We start from the raw sequence: 6,871 nt of genomic DNA, 5'->3' as shown, positions 1-6,871 counted from the left end.
TACGCCTTGTTACAAATTGCTGGCTGATTGACACGTTACTAATAACACGAGTCCTTCAGATGCTCTTTTTTTTTTTAGCAAAAGTTAGTTCATTAGCAATGTTTAGAATTATGGAAAGATTTGACCAAAGTGATAAAAGAAGACTTTTTCCAAGAGTTTAATGGGTCAAGAATGAAGACCTTCGATAATGAGCAACTGCAAGAGATTTAGAACAGAAGAAACTGCTTTACAGAGGGAGGCGCAGGCAGAGAAACATTTGCAAGGTTTCTCTTCCTGTTCCTGCATCATTAGCTCTGGTGTCCCTCAAGAATCTATCCTTGCCTCCTTCCTATTTCTCATCTACATGCTGTCCCTCAGTAACATCATTCTAAAACATAGCATTAGTTTCTGTGGGGAGAATCGTCCCCTCCTGCCGTAAGTCCCGTGGTGGGATCAGAAAGTCGGAGTGATTCCCGCCGCAGAGCAGGGTGGGCTTTTACACGCAATTGTCCACTCCCCTTCTCATTAGTCATGCATGTAGGCATTTCGCGAAGAGTCTCATTGCAGGGTGGGCAGGAAGTCAGGCACCCCGCTGTCATGTTCTTGCGCCACATTTCAAAGGCATCCAGACAGGGTTTGACTAACAGGAAGAAGGATGAGCAGGAGAAGGAGGCAAGCTGTGGCTCCCTGTTTCAGCAATGCATCCCTGGAATATCTCAAGGCAGTGCAAGAAAGGAAAAGGGACATCCTTTTCCCCCAGAATGGCTCAGGAGGCCCATCCGACCGGCCACGGTGGCCTGGGAGGAGGTCGCCAGGACAGTCAGCGCCAGTGGGTGCAGAGGAAGACCGCCCTGTAGCGCAGGAAATGGCTCAATGATATAATCCACACCACTAGGATAAAGGAGCCTTCTACTCTCCCAACCCACTCCACATCACCACTCGTTTGTGTTTCCCTCATGGGATGTGGGCAAGGCCAGTTTTTCTCTTCCCATCCCTAAAAGCCCTTGACAAGGTGGTGGGCTGCAGCGTTATTGAACTGCTGCAGCCCATGTGCTATGCTGTAAGCGAGACAACTGCAGGATTTTCACTCAGCCACAGAGAAGGCACAGCCATGGGGTGGAGTGCAGGGCAGTTTGCAGTTGCTACTGTTGCCATGTGTTTGATGCTCTTCTCCTTCTAGCTGGTAGAGCTCATGGGGTTGGAAGGTGCTACTGAAGGGGCTTTGGTGACTTGCTGCAGTGCATCTTGTACATGGTACACACAGCTGCCACTCTGCCTTGGTGGCGGAGGGACTGAATGTTGAGGGTGCTAGGTGGGGTGTCAATCAAGTGGGCTGCTTGGTCCAGCTTCCTGAGTGTTGTTGGAGCGGCACTCATCCAGGCAACTGGAGATTATTCCATCTCACTCCTCACATGACATGCACATGGTGGGTGAGTCTTGGGGAGTCACCAGGTCCGTTATTAGCCACAGAATTCGCAGCCTGCGACCTGCTCTTTCATCATACGTATTCGCAGCCCATCTATGTGTCTTTATGCAGGAGAAGGCGGCCCACAACAGGAGGGGGAGAGAGAGAAGATGGGAGGGGGGAGAATGCCTGGGCTCAGGCCCCTCACTGCATTTGCACAGCAGGCTGCTGAGACAGCCGGGCAGGGTCGTGACCGTGCTTGTGCTGACAGCGAGGTCGCCTCCCCCAATGTTCTAGTGGGGAAACAGGCATAATCCAGACAACCTCGGAAAATCAAGTTGATCGATGAGCACCAAATTTCAGTCAGCCTAGGCAGTCACTCATTCTCTTTTCTCTCCATTCTAGGTGCCAGCAGGAAGAGGATGAGGCCAGCCCCAACACCAGAAGTAAGTCCCAACCCCCAGGACACCTCAGAGGAGGACAAGGACAGCTTCACACCTGTACAGCCGTCACAGTGTTCACCAGCACCCTCCACCAGCCCAAAGACACACACCTCGGTGGGTCATACATCTAGTTTAGGCTCAGGCTCACATTCTGGTGGTTACCTCATGGACACTTGTCCACAGCAGGAGGTGGCAGGAACAGCCAAGGTCTCTGGCATTCGGAGGATTGCTGGAGAAGAGGCCCCTGCTAAGTCAGAGTCAGATGATGAGCCTCTGGAAGAGACCATGAGGAACATGCTGGAGTATCAAAGAGACACAGGGGAACATCAGGCAGACGTGTCAGAGGCCCTCAACAGAGTGGCACGAGAGGCAGAGGAGTTTGTCCATGTGTTCTCTGATGTTGTGGCTTCAACCTGCGACATCATGCATCGAAGCCTCCATGGGAGACTGGCAGACGCCATGGAGAGCCTGGTCCAGCAGAATGCCCAGTTTCTGCCTGAGATGCGCTCGGATCTGCACTCCATTGCTGTAGCCTTGGGTGAGATTCTGCAGTGGCTACCCAAGATGGGGATGGAACACCTCAACCTCCCTCCAGGTGCCCCTTCTCCTCAAGGAGTTAGGGAGAGACCCTCGCACACCCAAAGGGAGGAAGATCATCAAGTGGACACCCTGGGGGCATCCACCCAGGACACTCCAAGGTTGTCCAGACATTCCCAATCCCCTCTGCCTGTGCCCCATTATGCCTTCCTCCCTCCCTCTTCTCCTTCATGCCTTTCTTCCTCCCTCACTCCACCCACACCCCTCCTTCTTCCCCTCTGGACAACGTACCCCTCTAATGTCTTTCAGCCAAGCTCCCTCCTCGTGTCTTGCACCCACTCTCACTTTGTCTCCTCTGGATCTCCCCCACTCGTGTACTCCACGCGCACCATTCCTGTGGCCAGCTCCAGTTATGCAGCCAGCTTCAACTCTAAGGTAAGTTTCTTAAAATTCTCCCTCACTGGGTGCCACGAATGTCCAGTTAGGTTACAGAACAGCACTAACTCCCACAGGCAAAGCTGAAGATTTGACAGGGACGCAAGATTCCAGTCGGTTGGGGTTTTAATTAGCATGCAGGAGATGCAAAATGGATTCCCATCAGGCTTCAGTGGGAAACCCGACCCAACAACAACCTGCCATGAACTTTGGGAGGGGAAGTTCCCAACCTGATTTCCCAAAATTGGGAAACCGAGTTTTTGCTCCTCGCTTTATCTTCCTCCTCCGGCCACCACTAATCTCGCTGATGGCGGGAGGGGACGATTCCATCCAACATATACGATTCCAACTCTACATGCAATTCTAAATTATTCTACAATATCCAGTATTAGAGGAGCAGAAATTTCCTCCAACTAAATATTAGGAAGACTGAAACCGTAGTCTTCAAACCCTGCCACAAACTTCATTCCCTAGTCAGAGAATCCATTGTTGTCCTTGGTAACTTTCTGAGGTTGAACCTGATTGTTCGTGCCCTTGGTGTCACATTTGACACTGACATGAGATTCCAACTACATTTTCACGTCATCACTAAGACTGCCTATTTCTCTCTCCTTAATGAGTTGCCAACTCCGCCCTGCCTCTGCTCATCAGCTTCTGAAACCCTCATCCATGTCTTTGTTACCTCTAGTCTTCATTGCTTCAGGTTGGCCTCCAGTCCTACCCCACATAATTTGAGGTCAACCAAACCTCTGCTGTCAGTGCCTTAATTTACATCAATTCCCCTTCACCCATCACTCTTGTACTCACTGACCTATATTGGGGCCTGGTTAAGCAGTGCCTTAATTTAAAATGTTTTGCCTCGTTCCCTCCATGGCCCTGCCCTCCATATCTCTGTAATCTCTTCTAACTCTACAACCCTCTGAGATATTTGCACTCTTCCAATTTTGACTACGTTGTATCCCAATGTCAGTTCCTCAATCATTGTTGACCATGTCTTCAGCTGCCAAGGCCCTAAGTTCTGGAATTCACTCCTTAAACGTCTTTGCCTCTCTACCTCTTCTTCCTCCTTTAAGATGCTCCTTAAAACCTACCTCTTTGACCAAGTTTGTAGCCATCTGCCCTAATATCACATGTGGTAGTGTAAAAGGATGTTTGGTAACATTCCTGTGAAGTGCCTTGGGATGCTTTACTGTGTTAAATATAAATACAAGTTATTGCTGCTGTAAGACTGAAATTAACTTCCAAGTTAGAGATTGGGGCAGAAACTCAGTTAAGATTAGGTTGGATAGATGGATGAAGGCAAAGATGTTAAACGGACATGAGAATAGGCTGGGTAAATGTGATTAGATGTATTTGCTTAATTGCAAAGTAAATGCCAACACAGTCTGGTTGAGCCAAATGGCCCAATTCTGTGTTGTAACGTCTATGCATTTATATATAACAAATAGCTTATACCTACATGTGTGGAAGTTTTTGTTAATGGGAAAAGTGTATAGAAAGCATTAAAATCTTTGAAACAACTCTGCAAGTAGCCTAAAAACAAAAAGCTAAAAGCTACTGCGAATGCTGGAAATCCAAAACAAAAACAAAATTACCTGGAAAAACTCAGCAGGTCTGGCAGCATCGGAGGAGAAGAAATCAGTTAACGTTTCGAGTCTTCATGACCCTTCGGCAGAACTGAGTATAGTTAGGAGAAAGGTGAAATATAAGCTGGTCTAAGGTGGGGGGAGGGGTGGGGGGGGAGAGAAGTTGAGGGTGTGGTGATTGTGGAGATAAGCAAGCAGTGATAGGAGCAGATAATCAAAAGATGTCACAGACAAAAGGATCAAAGAGGTGTCGAAGGTGGTGATATTGTCTGAGAAAAGTGCTAATTAAGAATGGAAGACAGGATACTCAAGGTACAGCTCTAGTGGGGGTGGGGTGGAAAGACTAACAAAGTTATGGTTTTAGATTTAAAAATAATGGAAATAGGTGGGAAAAGAAGAATCTATATAAATTATTGAAAAAAAAGGGGGGGGGGAGAAACGGGGTGGGGATGGGGGGAGGGGGAGTTTAAGATCTAAAGTTGTTGAATTCAATATTCAGCCCGGAAGGCTGTAAAGTGCCTAGTTGGAAGATGAGGTGCTGTTCCTCCAGTTTGCGTTGGGCTTCACTGGAACAATGCAGCAAGCCAAGGACAGACATGTGGGCAAGAGAACAGGGTGGAGTGTTAAAATGGCAAGCGACAGGGAGGTTTGGGTCTTTCTTGCGGACAGACCGCAGGTGTTCTGCAAAGCGGTCGCCCAGTTTGCGTTTGGTCTCTCCAATGTAGAGGAGACCGCATTGGGAGCAACGAATGCAGTAGACTAAGTTAGGGGAAATGCAAGTGAAATGCTGCTTCACTTGAAAGGAGTGTTTGGGCCCTTGGACGGTGAGGAGAGAGGAAGTGAAGGGGCAGGTGTTGCATCTTCTGCGTGGGCATGGGGAGCGTCATCAGAACAGATGCGACGGAGGCGAAGGAACTGAGAGAATGGGATGGAGTCTCCTCCGTCTGGCTGAACTTGTTCTCACACTGAACAATTTCTCCTTTAACTCCTCTCACTTCCTCCAAATAAATGGTGTGGCTATGGGTACCCACATGGGCCCCAGTTATGCCTGTCTCTTTATGGGGTATGTGGAACATTCCTTGTTCCAGTCCTACTCCGGCCCCCTCCCACAACTCTTTCTCCGGTACATCGATGATTACTTCGGTGCTGCTTCATGCTCTCGTCGGGACCTGGAAAAATTTATTAATTTTGCTTCCAATCTCCACCCCTCCATCATTTTCACATGGTCCATCTCTGACAATTCTCTTCCCTTCCTTGACCTCTCTGTCTCAATTTCTGATGATAGACTGTCCACCAATATCCACTACAAGCCTACCGACTCCCACAGCTACCTCGACTACAGCTCCTCACACCCCGCTTCCTGTAAGGACTCCATCCCATTCTCTCAGTTCCTTCGCCTCCGTCGCATCTGTTCTGATGACGCTACCTTCAAAAACAGCTCCTCTGACATGTCCTCCTTCTTCCTTAACCGAGGTTTTCCACCCACGGTGGTTGACAGTGCCCTCAACCGTGTCCGGCCCATATCCCGCGCATCCGCCCTCACGCCTTCTCCTCCTTCCCAGAAACATGATAGGGTCCCCCTTGTCCTCACTTATCACCCCACCAGCCTCCGCATTCAAAGGATCATCCTCCGCCATTTCCGCCAACTCCAGCATGATGCCACCACCAAACACATCTTCCCTTCACCCCCCCTGACGGCATTCCGTAAGGATCGTTCCCTCCGGGACACCCTGGTCCACTCCTCCATCACCCCCCTACTCCTCAACCCCCACCTATGGCACCTCCCCATGCCCACGCAGAAGATGCAACACCTGCCCCTTCACTTCCTCTCTCCTCACTGTCCAAGGGCCCAAACACTCCTTTCAAGTGAAGCAGCATTTCACTTGCATTTCCCCTAACTTAGTCTACTGCATTCGTTGCTCCCAATGCGGTCTCCTCTACATTGGAGAGAGACCAAACGCAAACTGGGCGACCGCTTTGCAGAACACCTGCGGTCTGTCCGCAAGAAAGACCCAAACCTCCCTGTCGCTTGCCATTTTAACACTCCACCCTGTTCTCTTGCCCACATGTCTGTCCTTGGCTTGCTGCATTGTTCCAGTGAAGCCCAACGCAAACTGGAGGAACAGCACCTCATCTTCCAACTAGGCACTTTACAGCCTTCCGGGCTGAATATTGAATTCAACAACTTTAGATCTTAAACTCCCCCTCCCCCCATCCCCACCCCGTTTCTCCCCCCCCCCTTTTTTTTCAATAATTTATATAGATTCTTCTTTTCCCACCTATTTCCATTATTTTTAAATCTAAAACCATAACTTTGTTAGTCTTTCCACCCCACCCCCACTAGAGCTGTACCTTGAGTATCCTGTCTTCCATTCTTAATTAGCACTTTTCTCAGACAATATCACCACCTTCGACACCTCTTTGATCCTTTTGTCTGTGACATCTTTTGATTATCTGCTCCTATCACTGCTTGCTTATCTCCACAA

This window comes from Cetorhinus maximus, chromosome 22, assembly GCF_964194155.1.
Source record: "Cetorhinus maximus chromosome 22, sCetMax3.hap1.1, whole genome shotgun sequence".
Lineage (NCBI taxonomy): Eukaryota > Metazoa > Chordata > Chondrichthyes > Lamniformes > Cetorhinidae > Cetorhinus > Cetorhinus maximus.
This window is presented reverse-complemented; position numbering follows the sequence as displayed.